At 35.5% G+C, this 21,062-nt stretch overlaps 1 long non-coding RNA gene across 1 annotated transcript; it reads left to right on the plus strand.

Annotated features, from left to right (window-relative positions):
• Window positions 1-13,822: 13,822 nt before the first annotated feature.
• On the plus strand, window positions 13,823-21,009 carry LOC134484633 (uncharacterized). Its single transcript, XR_010062155.1, has 3 exons — window positions 13,823-14,152; window positions 19,957-20,062; window positions 20,743-21,009. It is a non-coding gene; the product is annotated as an uncharacterized LOC134484633 (long non-coding RNA).
• The last annotated feature ends 53 nt before the right edge of the window (window positions 21,010-21,062 follow it).

Genomic DNA, 21,062 nt, shown 5'->3' on the forward strand with positions numbered 1-21,062 from the left:
TGAAGGGATAAAAAATATGTAGTGTTTTACAGATTGGAAAAAGGAAAGCATGTAATTTTCAGGACAAGGAATGGATATTGTGAAAGTCTTCATAGATGAGGTAATCCAACATCCCCCTTCTCTGGGATATGATGTCTCCACAGGACCAATTGCCTCCCTTCCCATATATGGCTGATGTGGCTGCTGTCTTCTCCATGTGCTCTACAATCTATGTAGCAGAAGCCAGTGACTGACCCAAGTATATTCTAGTTCGTAGTAAATTTCCTGAGCTTCTGAAGTGTAAATGTAATGATTCTGTTGTTCTTCATATTAGGCTCCAATCCCCTTCAGATCCTTCAGGCATTCCCCTAACTCTTCTTTTCTGGCTCTCAGGTTCTGTCAAATGGTCAGGTGATGGCAGAGCCCCTCAGAGGACAGACCTATTACGATCTTAACTGCAAGCACATGTTGAAATCAGGAATAGGGCCAGGATTTACAGTCTGTGGATGAAATTGTTCTTATGTTGGGGTGGTCTCTAAAGGGCCTTTCCTTCAGTCTTTGCTCTGTTTTTGTGTTTGCGTTTTTTGAGGCCTTGGATATTTATAGGATAAAGATTTTGAACTGTGTGGGCAGCACCATTCCTTCACTGGGGTCATGCCTAGCTACAGGAGGCAGTCTCTAGTGGTTCTATCACTTTGCTGCTTGGTAGTTCAACTACCATCATCCCATTAGGTTTATCGGAACCTCTTGCATCCCTGGCACCTGGGACTTTCCTGGGAACATCCAAGTTCACCACCCACCACTGATGCTTATTGTCATACATTCCACTTTTTTTCTGGAATTTTCTCTTGTCTCTTTTCATAGTTGCAACTCCCCCCACTTTGTCTATCATTCTCTACCTCTAAATAAGTCCCTCCGTCCCTCTGCCTTCCATGATTATTTTGTTCTCCCTTCTAAATTGGTTACAAGCATCCACAATTTGGCCTTCTAACATGTTACCCTTCATGTGATAAATGCTCTGTATAGTGGGCAATCTGAGCTTCGGGCTAACATCCACTTGTCACTAAGTTCATCCCATGTTATGTCCTTTTTGATCTCTGTTACTTCACTAATTTCCAGCACCATCCCTTTGCCTACAAAGTTCTTGGTGTCCTCATTTTTAATACCTGAGTAGTGTTCCTTTGTTTAAATATAGCACACTTTCTCTATTTATTCCTCAGTGGAGTGGAGGTAAATCACACTTGTTTCCAGCATTCGACTATTGTAAGTAAGGCTGCTGTGAACCTGTTCAACCACAAGTCTTTGTTGTATGTGGATCAAGTTTGTGTATATGTGTTGAAGTGAGTGGTAAAGCCCGGTCTTCAGGTAAAGCTATTTGCAATTTTCTCTGAACCTCCACATTGATATATAAAGTGGCTATCAGCTACTAATCCCACCAGCAGTGGTGGAGTGATCCACTTTTTCTACATCCTAGCCTACTCTGCTACTGGATCTGTTTTTTATCTTAGCTATTCTGATTCGTGTAATGTAGAACCATTGGTTCATTTTGATTTGCCTTTTTCTGATAACTATGGATGTTGAACATTTCTTGATGTGTTTCTCAGCTATTTAGATACCTCAGTTGAGAATTCTTGGTTTGGCTCTCTAACCAATTTTAAAACTTTGATATTTGTTTGTCTGTGGCAGTAAGGAAGGGGATATCAATGTAGAGGGGACAACCACTATAAAAGGTGATGGAAGAGGATAGAGGTGATGGTCAGGAAAGATAAAAACAATTGAAATGCAAATAAATACCCAATTTAATAAAAATGGAAAAAAGGAACCTTCCACTTCTAAAATCTTACTATTAATAAATATAGCTTTTGAGATTTTAAAAAATTCATTTCCTATGGAAATTAAAATTGCATATGCACAAGGAAGGCAAGTGCTCATAACTATGTGAGCTGGTTATCTGGAGCCTGAGAATTATACTTGTTTTCTAGATCTACGTTTTAGAATATTTTAGGAGTGTTTTTTTAAATCATTTCTATAAAATATCTGAGACTGACACTTCTATGTTGAATATGTCCAATTGTTTTCCAAAGATACAGAAAAGTTACTTAATCTTTTCACAAAAATTGTCACATATATTTCAACACTGACTCAATATGAATTAGGGTGGATAGTATAAGATATTATTAACTTATTTTTTCCATATTAAAGCAAATTCTGTACCTAGTTATTTATTGGCTCTTTTTATTTGTTTTATTGTATGAAATATCAAAATCTACATTTGCATCCCATTATCATTTACATAAAATATTAATTTCATTGAATGTAATATGGCCCAGATGCAGTGGAAAATGGGAGAAATATGAGGTAGGCTGAGAAGCGTACAGTCTCCTCTTTGTGAAGCTTGGCATTTATCAAAATCAGAAAAGTAGAGTGACTGAAAGTCACATGTAAAAACGAAGTAATTACAAATAGTGTATATGTTGTGAAAATGATAAGGAAGCTTCATATTTAAGATTTTTAGTATTTAAAGGGGAAAGTTACTTTAGATTGCTTTTATTGGATGTCTTTCTGAGGAGATTATTAGGTCTTTATAACAAATGCCCAAAGTACGATAAACTGCTATGTTTATTATTTTAAATTAGTAACACCTGGATTAGGCAAATGTTGGAAGAAGTTTCATCCACTATACTCCTGTCTGTTTAGAGATTGGATATGCCAAAATGAAAAGGATTACCTTCTGTTACTTATTGAATTTTATTTAATTAAATGAGTGTTTTCAAAAAGAAATATTAAAGAATATAACCATAACTGAACAGATTTTTGTCACAGATTATTGTTGTGTTCTCAGTATAGAGTAATTTCATTAGTCATGCAATATTGTTAGTTTATCTGAGTCATTCATCAGATTAAATCATCCAGTAACCTTCAGCATGTTCAAGTCAACACATTCATATGGTAACCTGTACCAAATTTCAACTTTATTTTCTTTTCTGCTCTATTACACTTTGATGCCATTTTTTTTAGTATTTACCATGGATTTATAAATAAACCTGCTTATGTAATCCACTCAGAGTCACTTGTAAATATTCTTCAACAACTTTCCCTCAATATGAAAGTTCAGGTCTTTTACACTTTTTGTTTAAAATCGCATGAAGCACTTCCTTGTATGAGATCTTCTACAACTCTGCTTTCTATTCCAGAAGTATTCCTCTTATGATTCCTGTCACGTAGACAGCTTTTAGTTTTAGGACTGAGTAGAACTAACACATTGTAACAACTTTGTTTTTCTTGTCTAAAGTTTCAATGGAACAAACTGTTGGTACATAATTTACTAGGGGAAAAATAGATCATTTTGTGGTTGGGGATTTAGCTTATTGGTAGAGCACTGCCCTAGCAAGCGCAAGGCACTGGGTTCGGTTCCCAGCTCAAAAAAAAAAAAAAGATCATTTTATTATCTCATATAATGAGCACTTATAAAATGATTGATGTTGAAAATAGTACTGAAATAAGAGAAGGGGATAGTGATCACATTTGTGACAGAGAAATAATAGTTACCTCTATGAGAGCAATGTTAGTAAAGCTTAAAAGAGAATCATCATTAATAATTGTCATGATAGCATATGAGGATTTACTAAGACTTAAATATAGTGATAGGATTTGAGGTAGAATGCAGAGCAGGGTGGAAAGTGACTGAAGATTTGAACATGGATAAAGAGTTTGATGTTATGCATTTAAGGAACAAAGACAAAATGATGAAAGAAGTTGACAGATTAATGCAAAGGAGGTTAAGTATTTCATGTCTGTTATCGACCTGTGTGGAAGTGTCAAATAGACATTTTATTTTAAAGATTATGGCTGATAAATCTCCCTTTAGGTATTAAAATGTGATCACAATTCACATTTTAAATTTTATTATTTTAAAATTAAAAGATATTTTTACCATTCAATACTAATTATTTCGTGACTGATTATTTTGAGTACGTGCTTTGTCTACTTATCATCTGTAATCTTTCATCAATGTAACTATCCATGTATGAATGTATGTATGTATGTATCTATATATCTATATATCTTTCTATCTATCACTCTGATCTATCACATATTGAAATCATTTGATATAGTTTCTACCTCACATAGGTCTAATAGTATCCTGAAATTATATCACATGCTGGAAAAGCTAATTAGTTATGTCTCATGCTAAAACATATATACAGTCACATAACTAAAATAAATATTTGTGATTTTATGAAAAAGATAAAAAATTTGATAGTAAAAAAATTAATGACCCATATTGAATCTATTTTCTGAGCAGTATTTTAAAATGAATCTAAATTAATGAAGCAGCTTTTAAAATTCTTGAGTCCTGATAAATATATGAGAAAAACTTCATAAAATTAGAAAAGAGAGTGCATTTGTATGTTACATATATATATATATATATATATATATATATATATATATATATATATATATATATATACTCATGTGGCCACATACACATATATACATATACACATATATAAACATGTATACAAAATATAAACATATGTCCTTATGTACACATACAAATATATACAAATATACACATACATACATACATACATACATACATACATACACACATACATACATGCTTTTATAAAGCAAAATACTTGGTTTTAAAAGAATTTGACTAGGCATGATGTTTATGGTTTAGCCAAGTAAGAGAAAAATGATGTTTTTGCTAAATGGCTCTGTCTGAGGAATCATTTCTGCTGGTTTAACATGATGATGGTTCTACCAATCTGAATTCTATGTATTTGGGGATTGAAATGATGCCCTTTGCTTCTCTAACTCACTCATACACTTTCTACAAAAATAAGTAATCCCTTATCACCACAACTAGATGGCATGTGCCTTTAGCTACACATAATAGGAAAATAAACGGAGGAGCTTCATGTCCTACAAACATTATTTTATAAACTTGCTTGAAATCATAGTTTTGATAATTATCATCTTGACCAAAGGAACCATCAGAAATACACATTCACCTTTTTTTAACTAACTGTACTTTCTTTCATACAAAAGTAAGAATAAGTAACTGCAAATGAGGTGCTTTTAAGAGTTTGCAGTACCATTACAGCTCACAGGTTGTTTTTAAACTTTTTATACTGGAAACATATTAAAAGGATCTACTCTGTCTTGATTTTTCTCCTCTGAGCACATACTGGAATTCCCATTTCAACATTAGCTGCAATAGTTGTAAATGATTGGAATAGTCGCTATCCCTCTGAGGAGAAAATGATGTACAGGACTAATCAGCTACAATAATATGTTTATAGCAGCAGGAAACCTTTCAAACATCTTATATTTTTCAAAGAGAAATCTGGCTATATAGACTATGACAAACAAATAAAGCAAAAGCAACAATGTTTGTGCATCTTGAGTCACTACTAATCTTCAATTCCCTGAGAGAAGCACAGCATAGAACTTCTATCTGTCTAGGCTACTGACAGAAGCCTTGGCTGTTCTACTATGTTGTGCCACTGCTGCTCTTCCCAGTTTGTTATGACAACTCTACAGACCTGAACTACTAGTGTATTCATGAAATGTTTGCTAATGGAACAAGCTGCCTATTCCAACTTGAGAACTGAAATTCTGGGATTTCCTCCGATGAACCTTTCTAAACAGGGCCAGCACCCCCACTGCCCATTGCCCCACATCCTTTCTTTTACCTCTGGTGCCTGGTGGGCTACAAGGGAGGTTAAAGCTTTTAAGAGTCATCAGCTAATATTTATATTTGGAAAAAATATAATTTTAGTTTGAAGAGCTATCAGCTGTGGGCTCTTCTTGGGCTGTAATATTACTCAGGCATGTGAGGTATGCTGAATGAAGGGACCCTCAGGATGCCAAGTTAATATCAAAGGACAGGTATTTTCTGGTCCTGCATATATCAGTGTATATAAAGTTTTTATCAACAGTGGTAAGAAGCAGGAGGTTTGGGGTCTGGAAGGAGAGAGAAGGAATATGTTTACTATGTTTAAAATGCATGGCTTCTCAGCTCTATGAATTCAAAGAGATCTGGGTCATTGAGGGAGTGACATACACACACCAGAGATGCTGAGCACTATACCAAAAATGGTAAAGTGCTATGTTTTGTGCTGTATATATTTTAATACCAAACCAAACCAAAGAAAACAAAAAGCAAATAAAGAATCATGAGTGTGTATAAAGATCTGCTCGAAGAACTTTGTCTGAGGCCCTCAATATTCAACACTAAATAAATAATGTAAAATAAATGATGAACACTCACTCATGGAGCTGGCCACGAAGTAATATTGGCAATACTATTGTGAAACAGCATTGAAACCCATGGCAAGTGTTCATTGCACAATATGTGGAAAATATTTGCATGCTTTTTTTTTCAGTGGGAACCAAGCTCTGGTTACATGTGTTCATGCATTTGTGTGAATCTTCAGCTTCCTGAGGTCCAGGCTCACTGACCATTGATTTCCTGCTGCAAGGACAGCACTGACAGCAGTGAATCATAATAAGCTGTTGTCCAGTGAATGAAGACGGAAGTTAGGGACTAAATACCAATCAAAGAGTACACATGGAGGCATCCATGTCTCATATATAGAAGATGAAGGCATTGTCCAGAATCAATAGGATGAAAAGCCTTTGTCCTGTGAAGTCTAGTTTCTCTAGTGTAGGGAATGCCAGAGTGTTGAAGTGTGAGTGGGCAGGCAGTATTTGTAGCAAACTCACAGAAACATGGAAGGGTGGATGGGAGAGAGGGGAACCAGGAAAGTGTATAACATTTGATTTATTAATACTTAAAATATCCAATTAAAAATGAAGACAGTGGGGGAGAAAGGAAGAGGAGGCTATCCTCAAAGGAATGAAAGAGCTTCTAGATGGTGGTTTAAGTTAGAAGATTCAAGAATCTTTGTTATGTACAAAAGGTAAGGGTCAGCAGACTATAGTGATTCATGTTTTTTTTAAAAAGTTATTGAAATAATATTTCCATTTTTTATATGAACACACAGTCATTGGAAAGAAAAATAGACAGCTGGTATTGGGTTTATTGGTTCAGGAATCATTGGCATATCTTCCAACATAGCTTAAACCACTCTCAGAAAGTTTTTTATGGGATAAGACAGGAATAGAGAGTATTGATTCAGTGTTGGGATACAAGTATCTTCCATGTATTTTCAGTCACATACAAACATCTTTTTAAACTGTGAAAATATAAAATTATTAATTGATTGAATGAAATCATACGGTTTTAATTACTTACATGAAGCAGTTCTGTCTGTGTATATGACTTTCACAATTAGAATAATTTTAGGAGATGAATTCATTTAAGAAATTTTTAAAAGTGCTTTGGTATAGTGGTGGAATACAGCATCTAAAGTCTTATTGTCTGGGATGGAATACTGGCTCTCCATTATCTAATCATAAAGCAAATAAGAATGTAAAGAGACAAGTGCCTCTGAAAAAACACTCACTATAAAATATAAAATGCCCGTATACATTCAAAAGAATACTATAAATATTTTAGATCTTCTAAAAGGACATAAGGATGATCATTTTAGACTGGGTTCATATTGCCATACAACATAGTATATTTAAAATTTAAAGCTCACACGTGTGAAGTTTTGTTTGGTCAGAACTGTTTTCCAGCTAGCATGCTTTAATTTTCTACCTGACATACTGCTTTAATTCTAATCGATTGATTTTTATTGGAACATTTTATGTTGCCAAATATTTGTCTTCTCTGTGATAGCAACAACAATTTGTGTGCAGGTGTATTTGTCAAACATGTAGAACCAGAATAAATCTGATTCGTCATGGTGAATGGAATTACAATAGGAAAAGTTTAGATGATATATTTTGATATTAAGTACATGCATAAAGGAAACTCTGTAGTACATATATTTTTGCAAATTTGTTTGTAAATATTTTGAGATAAATATGTAGAAGCATGTTATTTGAGAAAATGAGAATACCCAATTGGTAAAATGCAAGAAAATATAAGATACTTATTCTGAATTGCAAGGTAATGCAAAATCAAAATTAACAAGAGTAATTTAATGGGATGGCTATTCTTTATGCAATATTTCTATGTCACAGAATTATTCCCTTACATTAGTACTGACCAAACTGAATTTTATTTCTTGTATGACAGTTAAAAAATAACACAAATGTTATCCTTTTAAATTATTTTAAAACTTAGTTACCATTAGATACATATCTCCTTTAATTAGGGTAGAATGACTTTTTTCTAAAATGCTTTTGCTAACTTGAGACATTCAAAAATGAATTTTGCTTTCTTTTTCCAAAAGCCAATACCAGTGTACATGAAGAAAGTCCATCAGTAGTGAGAAAGATAATTGCTGAAGTTATTCAATAATGATTTCCTTTGGTAAGTGAAATTATATCCAAGTGTTAGAGAATTAATCTAACTATTGTCATTTCCATCAGTAGATGTAGAAGAAACAATGATATAAACAAATGGAATTCCCTGCTACAGTAAACTCATTAAAGGTAAACCATACCTGCAAGCTATAGAAACTTTTCCAAGCAATTCCAATTGAAATTCTTACACAAATTCTTTTTATAATAAATGTAGTAAGCAAAATACTCCCATACAAACAGTAATATCTTTGGAGTAAAGTTCACATTAAATACAAACTTTCACTCTAGATATAGAGTCTTATTAATTAATCTATTATTACTTTGGAAGGAATAAAAGAGAATATGGATTGTGTTGGGTAGCAGGCAGCAATCAGAAGTCTCAACCTCTTTGTGGTAATCTAATAGATATGAATTTCATTTCTTCCATGAATATTTCAACAAGATTCTTCCCTTTTAATATTCCCAGTCTTTTGAATTGTTTCAAGATATCACGGATCCCATAATTGTTGGATTAAAAAGGGTTCACTGTGTCATGATAGTAAACTTAGTCTTAGAAATTCCCTGTTAGTTGCTACCTCTGAATAAGGACGTTTGAATCAGATCATGCAACTTGACTCCACAGAGATGTCATCCTTCTCTAATTAGCATTTGCCCACTTTTGTCCAAAATACCATGTCTTAGCCAGAGTTTCTATTGCTGTTATGAAATACCGTGACCAAAATGGAAAACAGAAAGTTGGGAAAGAAAGTTTATTTTAGTTTACATCTTTTTTTTAAAATTTTATTTAATAGAAATTTACATTCCAGATCTCATCCCTCTCCCAGCCCATACTCTGACTGTTCTACATCCCATACCTACACTCCACATGCCCATCTGAATGATGCTGACTCCCACACTGCCCCCAATCTCCCAGCCCTCTCCACTCTCTGGGAACTCAAGTCTTTTGAATATTAAGTGCATCTTGTGTTGTGTCCAGAACCAGCACTCCAGGCTTAGAGGCCTCATATTAGCTGGTGCATGATGCCTCATTGATGACTCAGTGTCTGAAAAAAAAACTGGGGTCCAGCTTAGTTAACACTGCTGGTCCTCCTGCAGGGTTGCTCTCCTCCTCAGCTTCCTCCAGCTTTTCCCCAGTTCGACCACAGTGCTTAGCAGCTTCTGTACATTAGCTGAGTGTAATTATCTGCATCTGATTCTTTCAGCTGCTTGTTGGGTCTTTCAGAAGGCAGTCATAACAGGTCCCTTTTGTGAACATGACAAAGCATGAGTAATAGTGTCAGGGCTTGGGGGCCTTTATTTAATCTGGTTCCCAGATATGGCTGGTCACTGGAATTCCTTTTACTCAGGCTCTTCTCTGGTTTTGCCCTGAAGGTCTTTCAGACAGGAACACATATGTGTCAGAGTATTGATTTATGCATGGCAACCTTATCCCTCACTTGATGCTCTCTCTTCCTCATGGAGGTAGTCTCTACAATTCCCTCTACCCACTCCCGGACATTTCACTGAGTCCGGATAGTCTCTTACCTCTCAGGTCTCTGGAATATTCTAGAGCCACCACCCACAGCCAACATTTTAGCTCCTGAAGTTGCCTCTTTTCATTCATTCTGCTGACACTCAGGGTTTCAGTCCTACTCCCCACCAATAACTCTGTCCCTCTTTCCCTACTGTCTCCTTTCTCACCCAGGTCCCTCACACTTCCCTCCTGTAGTTCATTTCTTCTCTCTCTCAAGTGGGATTGAGATTCTGCACTTTGGCTGTTCAGCTTGTTAAACTTTTATTTTTCCTTTTAGAAAAATTGGATATTTTTGTTTATGTTTCCAATATTATTCACTTTCCAAGTTTTCCAGTCGTAAGCGTCCTATCCCTTCCCCCACCAGTTCTTCTATAAAGGTGTGCCCCCTCACCAACCACTCCCTTTCCCATCACCCCCTGACATTCCCCTACGCTGGGGGTCCAGCTTTGGTAGGCCTAAGAGCTTCTCCTCCCATTGATGTCCAACAAGGCTACATATGCACCTGCAGCCATAGTTCTGTCCATGTACAGTCTTTGAGTATTGTTTTAGTACCAGAAAGCTATGGGTCATTGGTATCGTTGTTCTTATGGGATTGAAAGCCCATTCAGTCCTGGTAATCCTTTCTCCAAATTTACTAACAAGAGATTCGTTTACATTCCACTGGTTTGCCAATAACCTTCATTTCTATAATTGGCATGCTCTATCTGTGTCTCTCAGTAAAGATCTATATCGGTTTCCTGGCAGCATGCACTTCTTAGCGTCACCAATCTTATGTAGTTTGTGGCAGATCTATCTATCTATCTATCTATCTATCTATCTATCTATCTATCTACCTATCTCTTTCTATCTCTATCTATCTCTATCTATCTATAATATATATATTTATATTTATATATATACATATACATATATACATACTCACACATTAACACACACACACATATATATGTACATATATATGTATGTACATATATATATATATATATATATATATATATATATATAATTTCGTGGCTCCTACAACTATGTGGTAGGTTGGAACTTTAGGATAGATTCTGTGCAACTAGTTCAAAAATGTAGAATCAGCAAAGGCCAATGCCAATCAGACTCCCTCTTGTTATTTTGAACCTATTGAAGTTGAGGTTTCTCTGGACATCAAGCCATTCCTCTTCCTGCCCATCCTCCTGAGTCTTGTGCTTGGCCTGAATAAAGAATCATGGTAAAACCTCCAAAACCCTTAAGTCTGTCCCTGGGAACAGGAAGGTAGATATTATAGAACTGATATCTAATTGGACTAGACATCCACATTCTATAGTCCATGATGTCCTTTGCTTTACTGCTATCTCCTATTTTTGGATAAAATAAGGATTTTGGACTTCATTATTTCAAGTAGGTACAAAAAATTTACACTGTTATATTCACTCTATAGATTGGCATGCTTTATTGCTTATTAATTGCAAAAAATGGAATTGTAAAACATAATTTTTGAGTACACATTCAGGAATGACATATATATATGTGTATATATATATATATATATATATATATATATATATATATATATATTCTCCTATAAGGAAAGTAAAATATGAAAATGAAATACAATATTCAGTCAATTAAAGGTCTGTAGGGAAAATACTGGCCTTTGGGAAACAAAGAAAACCTAGGAAATTGAAGTGTATGTCACAGGAACAGACCTGAGTGTAGAATTGTTATCCAGAATAAACTCCTCCACTCCATGTTCCTAGACCTTTTCTACCCATGCCAAGTGCCTGATTAACTTTCTCCATTCAGAGCATGAAACCATTAATGAAGGAAAAAGTCACTACGTTTAGAGTGATGGAGTACATAAAGGTTTCCCCTGAGTCACAGGAGAGATACCTGGAAAAGGCACTCTCAAATCTGGACAAGGAAAGGAAAGCTGTTCAGCAGGTAGGCCATGGCAGTTCTCAGAGACATCATCATTAGGCCCTGTCTGAAAAATATCTTGTACCTGGAGATACCTATGTTCTGTGATGTCACATTTGATGTCGTGACAGCAACTGCCTCTCATATATTCCTTCAGTACCTCTAGGTTTTACTAATTGACTTCTAATTCATAATAAACAGCCATTTGGGAGGGAGAACAAAGAGGATGAAAAGATCAGATATGTGGGGAATGAAGGAGGCTGGCCATCTGTCTTGGTATAAAAAAGGAAGGAATACATGGTCCTCGGTATAGCTCAGTGAGTACCTGGTAGGGATTTAGTGGGAATGCTAAAGAGATAGCCTAGATCTGAGCCTCCAACCTATGGGAATCAGGATATGGGAGCCTCTCAGAAGCATCTGGACTTCCCTGTTTTTATGTTTCCGAAATCTGAGAGTTTATATCATTAATTTCTTTATTCTAAAAGTCAAATGTTGGTAAGGGCACAGTTGTTTTTCTGAGAGCTCATAGCCTTTACTCTTTTTGATAAGAAGAAAAATGTCCTAAGGAAAAAGGGAGAGACAGGTATTGTGTCCTACCTCAGAGTAAACTCCTCCATGTTTTGGATATCTATAGTGCAGTCTGGGAAGCAGCAGTGCTATTAGTTGAGATTTCATCATCTCAGTCTTTCCACTAATATTTCCACTGACTACCACTTTACTTCTCTGTGTCACTAGGTATGATTAACTGTCAGTTTTCTCTTCCTTTATTCCTTTGTTTTTTTTAATGTTTTAGCAATTTGTATTGCTTTTTTAACTTGATTTTTCTATATTTACATTCAATGTTATTTCGTTTCCCATTTTCCTGCCCATAAGATTCCTACCCGTACCCTTCCCCTTCTTCTCTAACACCACTGACTGTGCCTTCACATTCCCTTGAACTGGGAGACAAACCTAGAGAGGACCAATAGCTTCTGCTTCCATTCGTGATGAACAAGGTCCACTGCCACATGCAGTTAGAGCAATAGCTCTGTCCATGTACATTCATTGAATATTGGTCTAGTACCAGAAAGCTCTGGGTCATTGACATTTTTGTTCTTATGGGATTGAAAGCTCCTTCACCTCTTGAATTCCTTTCTCAAAATCTGCCAACAAGAGGTCTGTTTCAGTTCACTGATTTCCCACTAGCATTAATTTCTGTAGTTGGTATGATCTATCTGTGTCTCTCAGGAAATTATACATATATATATATATATATATATATATATATATATATATATATATATATATATACGGTTGCTGGCAGAAGGCACTTTTTAGCTACATCAATCTCATCTAGTTTTGGTGGCTGACTTATATATATATATACTTTTGGTGGATCCTAAACGTATGTGGTTAGGTGGAATTGTAACATGGATTCTGAGCAACTAGGTCAAGAATGTAGACTTCAGAAATGACAGTGCCAAATAGACTCCCTCAAGTTCTTATGAACCTATTGAAGTAGAGGTTTCACTGGTCCTCAAGCCATCCTTCTTTCTGCCCATCCTCCAGTATCGTATGTTTGGCCTTCAGAGAGAATCACGGTAAAACATCCAACCCTAATTCTAGCAATAGGAACACAGGAAAGTAGATAGTGTAGTACTGCTATCAAATAGGACTAGAGAACTGAATTCTATAGTCATTATGTCATTTGCTTTGCTGAAAATGGAATTGGAAACAGAATTTTTGAGTGCACATACAGGAATATTAATAAAGTCTCATCGTGGAATGTACAATGAGAAAGTGAAATACAATATTCATTCAATTAAGGTCTGTAGGCAAAATATTGTCCTTTGGGATATAGAGAAAACCTGGGATATTGAACTGTATGTCACAGGAATGAACCTGGGGAAAAATATTTTCTAGAAGAATCTCCTCAACTCTATGTTGCTAAATCTTTTCTAGCCATGCTCAGCCCCTAACTTTGTCCATTCAGAGCAAGTAACCCCTAATGAAACAAAGAGAAATCTCTACCTTTGGAGAGATGTAGTGTGTAAAGGTTTCCACCCTTAAACAGGAGACTCTCCTGAAAGTGTCACCCTCAAATTTGGTCAATGTAAGGAAAGCTGTTTAGCAGGTAGACCATGGCAGTTTTCAGTGACTTCATTAGGCCTCCCTGAAATAACTCTTGTATCCTGGAAAGCCTTAGCTTCTTCTGTGATGTCACAAGTGTCCTGACTGCAACGGCCTCTCAGATATCCCTTCAGGACCTCTAGGGTTCACTAATTGTCCTTTAATGCATTGTATACAGCCATTTGAGAGGGAGAACACAGAGGATGAAGTGATCAGACATGGGGAATATGAAGCTGGCCTTCTGTCTTGGTATGATAAGGGAAGAAATACGTGGTCAATGGGAAATCCCCTTGAGTCTTGGGTAGGGGTTGAGTTGATCCATTGAAGAGATAGCCCTGATCTGAGAATTCCACATATGGAATCAGGAGCTGGGGGCCTCTCAGAAGCATCTCAACTTCCATGCTTGTTATTTTTCTTGGTAGTCAGATAGTTTATATAATTCATTTCTTTATCCCAAAATCCACGTGTTGGCAAGGGCACTATAATTTTTCCTGAGAGCTCATAGCTTTTACCATTTTACCAAGAAGGAAAAGGTCCTAAGGAAGAAAGATAAGGCAAGTATTGTGTCCTCAGTACAGAGAAAACTCCTCCATGCATTGAATTCTAATGATGTAGTTTGTGTCTGGCATTGATATCTGGGAGGGACAAGTGCTTCTTGATGAGACTACATCATATCAGTCTTTCCACTAGTATTACTCTGAATACCATTCCCTGACAGTGACCCTTTAAAATTCTGAGTCAATAGTTGTGATTAACTGGAAGATTTCTTTTCTTTTATTTCTTTCATTTTTTAAAAATTTTTAACAAATTGTATTGCTTTTTTAATTGGAAATTTCTAAATTTACATTTAAAATATTATTTCCTTTCCCAGTTTCCTGACTATAATATCCCTTACCAGTCCCCTTACTCTTTTCATTATAACCTCTCTTACTGCCCCTGGACATTCACTTGAACTGGGAGTCAAACGTAGGCAGTACCAAGGATTCTCCTTCCATTGTAACCCAACAAGGCCATCCTCTACAACATATGCATTGGAGACATAGGTCTGTTCATGTATATTCTTTGAATATTGGTCAACTACCAGAAAGCTCTGTTTCATTGGCATTGTTGTTCTTATGGGGTTGAAAGCACCTTCATCTCTTCTAATCCTTTCTCAAAATCTGCAAACAAGTAGTTCATTTTCAGTTCACTGGTTTGACACTAGGGTTCATGTTGTGGTTTGCCCTGAAGTTATCTGTGGTAGAAGCTAATTCCCCGGCCCCAAGGTCAGCTGCATAGTCCTGTACTCAGAATTCAGGTTACTTCACCAGAACCACGACCCCATTGAATTTGTAAAGTATATGTGAGTGGCAGGAACAGGACAGAAGGAAAGTTATCATGGGAAGAGAAGGAAGTATGTGCGGAAGAGAAGTTTGAAGGAAGAGGAGGAGACTAGAGGAAAAAAGAGAGAAAGGAAGATGACAGATTGAGAAGCCATGGTATGTGAATTTAAGATTCTGCTCTGTGTATTTACAGGTCGTTGTTAATGTTCTTAAGGGATGTATGGTACCTGGCTTTGTATGTTTAAGTGGGCTATTATATCTAATCAACTGGATCAAAGATTATTGTGTTGTATGTTTTTTATGTGAGGGTTTGAGTATAGGAAAGTGTGTAATGTCATGAAACACTGCGCAGCAGGAGAGGGATTGTGTTTCTGCCAAGGTATCTAGCAGAGAATTGCCGACACTTAGGTTCCAGAGTTAGCAGGGTAGAAGAAAATTTTATTTTTTATTTTAGATTTTTACATAAAAACATTTCTTGTATATAATATGTTCTAGCTCTGTCTCTCAGAAAATATCTATATCTGGTTTCTGGCAGAATGCACTTATTAGATTCATCAATCTTATCTAGTTTTGGTGATATATATATATATATATATCACCAAATATATATATATATATATATATATATATATATATATATATATATATATATATATATTCTCCTTTGTGTGGCTCCTAATGCTACGGGGATAGGTAGAATTTTCACATAGATTCTGTGCAACTAAGTCAAGAATGTAGAATACACAAAGGACAATGCCAAATAAACTCTCTCCTGTACTAATGAACATATTGAGTTGAGGTTTAAATGGACCTCAAGCCATTCCTTTCCCTGTTTTTACTCCTGTATCTTATTCTTCCTGAAGAATAAATCATGGTAAAATATACACAATACTCAAGTCTGACCATGGGAACACAGTAAGGTAGATAGTGCAGAATTGAATTCAAATGGGACTAGAGAACAAAATTCTATAGTCCATGTTCTCCTCTGATTTACTGATGTCTGGTAATTTTGGGATAAAATAAGGATTTGGGTGTTTATCATTTGAAGTAGGTCCACAATATTTACACTGTTATACTGATTCTATAGCTAGGCCACTTTTGTAGCCAAAATTATTACAGAAAATGGATTTGGAAAACAATCATGTACACAATTAAGACAATGAATTAGGGAAGATCCCAGCAGGCAGTACTCAGTGAACCATTGGATTATAAAGAAAATAAAACAGGAAAATATAAAGGACATGTAGCTGGAAAGGGAATGAATCCAGAGAGAGTAGAACAAAGTTAAGGATTGGTGTGATCAAGGTAAATTGCAAACATGTGTGAAGAATAAATAAAAATTCTAAAATAAGAAAAAAAGTTCTGTAAATATATTGAGGATTTTTATATCCTATGGAAGTCATTTTTCCATAAAAGTAGAATAGAGTATCCTAACTTTTGTTAAGTTGCAGAAAAGTCAGTGAAAAAACATAGTTACACTGGTTTAGTGTATGCTGTCTGCATTATTGAAATATCAAACTGAGGCTCATTAATCTGTACAGTTAATTTATATCACCTGTTCAAATAGAATAAAATGAAACACTGTGTAATGATCCACAAAACCAAACTGCACACTATAGAAGTAAATGCAAACCAAAAAAATGTCCCGTTCCTAACCTCAACAATTTTACTCTTTGAAACTCTGAATAAATATGAATATAAAGGTTCTAACCTGATACATAGCATATATTATGGTGTCTTTGTGACTTATATGGTAAGATTTTTAGAGTTGCACATTGCCATCAATTATGTCATTCATTTTTAAAATCCTAGGACAACAAAATTTAAAATTCTTGGGCTTTGGTCTTGACAGCCAGGGATTGTACTCTGTACATGATCACTTTATATTAATTAGCTAAACTCTGAAAGGGAATTAGGTGCTTCACAAAATTATATTGTTTCTTTGCTATGGTTATGATAAGTGTTTCTTGTGAGAATATATATATATATATATATATATATATATATATATATATATATATATTTCTCATGACAAATTTTGCTTTCTCTTCTGGTGTTTTGTGAGCTATTGATGAGCTTAAACCTAGCTTCCTTACCAACCTAGCACTTACAATAGATTATGTTTCAGTGTTGAACATAGACACACTAAAGATAGGGAAAACACTGAAAATAGTATGGGCTTTGTTCACTGTTCCACAATATCGTTTTCTGACTTCTTCTTCATCATCTTCACCACCACCACTATCACCACCACCACCACCACCACCACCACCACCACCACCACCACCACCATCATCAACATCATCATCAACATCATCATCAACATCATCATCCAATTTACATGAAATTGAATTTGGAATTTTGTTACACCAAAGATGAAATGAGAAGTATTCTGCTTGAAGAAGAGATACTGATGAACACTAACTGCTCTGCAGTCATTTTAATGTCATAAAGACATTGCCAAAGTTGCTTCAGATGATTGAATGAAATGGTAGCATTCTATACAACAGGGTTTGAGAGTCCCTTAGTAATAGAATGGTCTTTTACAGCAAGGTCTTCATTATCAGACTTTGATTTAACCCATCTACCAACAAAATGAAATTGTCCCAGAAATATTATAGTGCCTCTACAGAAAGAGATTTTATCCACTGATACACATCTACTTCTATTTCTTAATTGTCATGTTGACATGGGCATAGGATACAATATGTTCTGATTTACTTATGGCATTTTAGTATTATTTGGGTTAATTTTGAAAATTTCAAAGGAAAAAACCTATGCCATGATTGTATCCCATACAACTTTTAATTCGATCTTGAAGAGTTTCATGAAAACTGAATGTATATCTTCCATTTAAAAAATTGTAACATCCATCATGTGAAACTCCCACTGAACCTCAGTGGATTGATGTCTCTGGAAGCATTTAAAGACTCTCCTACTGCATTATTGCAACTCTATAGAGGCTTCACTCCCATAGTGGCAGTCCCAGATTGGCTGTAAAAAAATCATTTTCTGTGCCTTGGAAAGGGTTTAAAATTTGTGAAAATGGCGCAGACAGGCCCTAGAAAGTATGTTTTTAAAATTATTTTCTTAAATTTAGACTTATTCATGCAATATATTTGAGTTATGACTTGCCTTCCCTCTATTCCCTCCTTCTTCTATTCCTCTCCTGTCATCTGTATCTACATTCTTCCGACTCTCACTAGAAAACAAACAGTCATCTCAGCGATAAAAATAAAATGCAAGTTAATGAACTGGAGTAGAACAAAACAAGCAGATAGAAAAGAACCAGTACAAGGTACAAGAATCAGGTACAGACACAGGGACCCAGACTTCCAATCACACACTCAGGAATTCCATGGAAACATAAAACCAGGAAAATATATACACAAAACATACAGAGTAACAATTAATAGATACATAAACAAATAACATAAGGAAGAAGAAATCATGAAGAAAAAGTCCTGACCCATTATGAGACAAGGAACCTCCAAAGATAAGGTTGAGTTCCCTTAGTGCTTTATACACAGTCTAAACTTAAATTTAATTTTTGTACCCAGTGAGATTCCCTTGGAGAAAATTAAGTTTTCATTTTCAAATGATTACCCATTGGAGATAACTTCTGGTTTAGAGATAATGTGAAGTGCAGGGCTTGGATTCTTTCAAGGGCTAATTAAGAGATAAGGAGATCTGTGAGTTGCTGTCTTCTGAACATCATGCAGTTGTGACACTCAAGAAGTCACAATGTATCTGAACAGACCCTAAATAATATTGACCCTGCCTATTCAAAGTAACTAAGGACAGTGCTGGAGAAAAAAAAATGATGGAGCCACTGGTGTCTTACTAGTGGTTAAATGTATAGCTTCACACCCATGTTCACCGAAATGGCTCAGGTTAAATCCAGGGGTTTATGAAACAAATAATAAAGATATGCAAGTGCTATCAGGGTTTAGTCCAAAGAGGGTATGTTGCTTGGGGAGGATGAGGTTGAGAGTGTAGAGGACTTCCATACATGTGTTGTGCATCTACGGAATTGTCAAAGAATAACTTGCTTTCTTAAAACTTCTAAATGTAACCACCAAGAAAGTTTGGGAGATATTCTCTCAAGTCTGCTCTATTTGTTTTAAAAATTGGGTCTCATTGCATAGCTAAAATTGACCTAAAACTCCCAGTGTTCTGTCACCTGCCTCCCCTGCCCTTATTGGAGGTTTACTATACATGGACAAAATTAAAGGATATATGTAAATCTTCTGTTTATGAAATATGACTACATAATGCAATATTCTGTTATTTGTTTTTCATTTAACAATATATCTTGAATACATGTACATGGGGAAATTCTTCATGTAACATCAGGCAATTAAGAAATGGTAGTATACTCTTTTGTTTAAATAATAGCCTACCTATGTAATTCAGATTATTTTCATTTTCATTAACTAAAGTTCATTACTGTAAATCAGCATGAACACTGACTCAGTCACTGTACTCAATGTTGATTATTTACATTGTATTTTGTATAAATTACAAAACACGTTGTTGGAATGATGTCAAGGCTGTTAAGTAATGTAATACTTGTATAAATACTGCCAAATTGCCATCTCAGAAGACTATAATAAATACATTTTGTAATCAATTTTATATGATAGAACCCATAGAATACCATTCAATATTAATCATGCACATATTTTAAAAACGGTATCAGTCTCTGATTTCTGTCACTTGTTGAATTAGGGTATGGACTGAAGAAACTGAAGGGGAGGGCAGCCTCTATAGGAAGACCAACAGTCTCGAATCATCCCCACCCCTGAGATCTCCCAGACACTAAGCCACCAACCAGGTATCATACACGAGCTGGTCCAAGACCCTGACACATGTATAGCAGAGGACTGCCTGGTCTGGCCTAATCCTGACCCAGGGACCAGGGATGACTGGCAGGATCTGGGGAGCATCCTCTTGGAGTAGGGGAGGAGGAAGTGGAATGGGATGAGGAACTGTGGAAGAGGACCTGGAGAGGGAGCAATGGCAGGAATGTAAATAAATAAAATAATTTTTATAATACTTTTAGTCATAAATTCAAATGCTCGTTTCTTTTAAGCATCTACATTGCAATACAATCGTGAAGTTTAGCGTTTTATGCTTACTGAACTGTGTAAGAATTAATCCTTAATTTTCTCTATTCTTATTACTTTGCATCAATTGTGTTTGCCTATGTAGAATGCTTACTATTCATAATTTGTGCAGAAAATACATTCATGATTTTTTTTTATTTTAATGATCTGTTATGTGTGAATGTCTGTGTATAAACTTGTGCACATGAACACAGGCACCTGGGGAGACCAGAAGATGTCAGATACCCTGCAGCAGCTTTTACAGCTGGTTGCAAGTGGCTTCATGTGTGTTGGAAACTGAACATGTTTGCTCTAGAGAGTAGTAAGTGCTCTTAACCTCTAAGCTAATACTACAACACTTATTACATAATAAAAACAAACCTATTTATAATTTTCTCATGTATTTCAGGGTATCTTTGAACTTGGGACATCTTGCCTCATTCTAGGTGCTGAGACTACATTCAGGCAATTTCCAGCTTTCTTTCCTTTATCTTAGTAAGATGTGTTAGATTAAATATTTTAATATTATGCAGTAAATCCTCCATATGTTTACTTATAGAACCTTGGCTTAGTGTCTGTTTCATTCCTCTGCAATGACTATATTAATTTTAGAGTTCGCAGTTCTCTCTTTCTTTACACAATTGATCAGATGTGTTTTTCTTTCATATAGAATGAATAAGAGCCTTTTAGTTTTTCTTTGAATAGTTAATGTACTAAGAAAATGTGTTG

The sequence above is a fragment of the Rattus norvegicus genome (assembly GCF_036323735.1).
Source record: "Rattus norvegicus strain BN/NHsdMcwi chromosome Y unlocalized genomic scaffold, GRCr8 chrY_unlocalized_2, whole genome shotgun sequence".
NCBI lineage: Eukaryota > Metazoa > Chordata > Mammalia > Rodentia > Muridae > Rattus > Rattus norvegicus.